Genomic DNA, 1,388 nt, shown 5'->3' with positions numbered 1-1,388 from the left:
TTGTTTCCAATACCTTTTGCTACTATTTCCTTTACCAATACCTAAAAAAAAGAAAACCACCATGAAACATTTATTTGTGTGGTACATGCAAATATGTAAATTCTGTTATGATAACATTCATATTAATGCCTGTCTTAAGGACATTATGCAAAAAACTGTTTACTAAAACTCATTGAACACACCTAAAGTATATTATTTGTTAACAAATGGTAAACAAAATTACAGAAATATTGCTCACCATAACAAAAACCTGCTCGTTAACATAATTTTTTTTTTATGATTTGTGTAAGTAGGGTTTAAAGAAAACTCATGCAAATCTCATAAACTGAAAATTATTTTCTTTAAATTTCAAAATATAATTCAAGGATTTTATGACAGGATAGCAATGTAGAAATTGTTACACAAGACAAGAGTGAGAAGTTGGGTGCTTATGTAGATCATCATGGTTGTGCAGATACAAATTTTTACCAGATAAATAGTAACTGAATGTGCTGGAAAATTGTGTAGAGAACTTTTACATTTGATAGAAGTAAAAAGTAAGAATAATGGATTGTGGAATGTGTACAAGATATACATGGGTGGGAAATGGAAGTCAAATGTGGAGAAAGGTTCATAAAGAAAACTGAGGACATCTAGAAAGCACCATAGTAACAAAGAAGCTGGGATAAAAATTGTAAACATCATTTCTATGTTCATTTATAGTTTGTCTTATATTGTAAAGGAAGTGATCAGTCACAGAGGTCCAGGAGGAGGAGGAGGGATAATGGTGTAAGGAAATATATACATGCAAATGTGGCACCAAAGGGTGTATTAGCAAACAAATGACAAAACTATAGAGTAATTTTACAATACAAGAACAATAGGATGCTATATGAATGTCCTGCCAATGGAATAAATACCTGTACTAACTAAAAGTCCAACACCTAATGGGAATCTAACAACAGTAACAGATACACATACATTCATACAGGTGAAAGATTAATTTTTATATATACGTACATACATACACATGTATGTATGTATGTTTGCTTCCAATAAACAGAACAATTATAGTGAGGACACAAGGATAGTAAATTCTCATTTGTTAGGAAGCAGCTGATAATTTGTCAGTCTCAAATACCTTGTTAACATTTGAGCAACCACATACCAATAGCTTTATTGAATATTGAAAGACAGGCAGCTTACTAGTGCTTTTAATGAAAGTTATGAGATGTCAAAAGTGGTTCATAGGTGTGATGAGTTATGTAAAGAAATACTGTATAGCAACCAGCATGACCTACATGTGGCAGGGATGAACTTAAGACTTATACAATGAAGGGGTACATTGTTAATGTTTCAAAAAAGAGTAGGTTGACCTTCAAGAGAAATGAAACTAAGGAAGGATACAG

Source organism: Procambarus clarkii, chromosome 57 (genome assembly GCF_040958095.1).
Source record: "Procambarus clarkii isolate CNS0578487 chromosome 57, FALCON_Pclarkii_2.0, whole genome shotgun sequence".
NCBI classification, from domain to species: Eukaryota; Metazoa; Arthropoda; class Malacostraca; order Decapoda; family Cambaridae; genus Procambarus; species Procambarus clarkii.
This window is presented reverse-complemented; position numbering follows the sequence as displayed.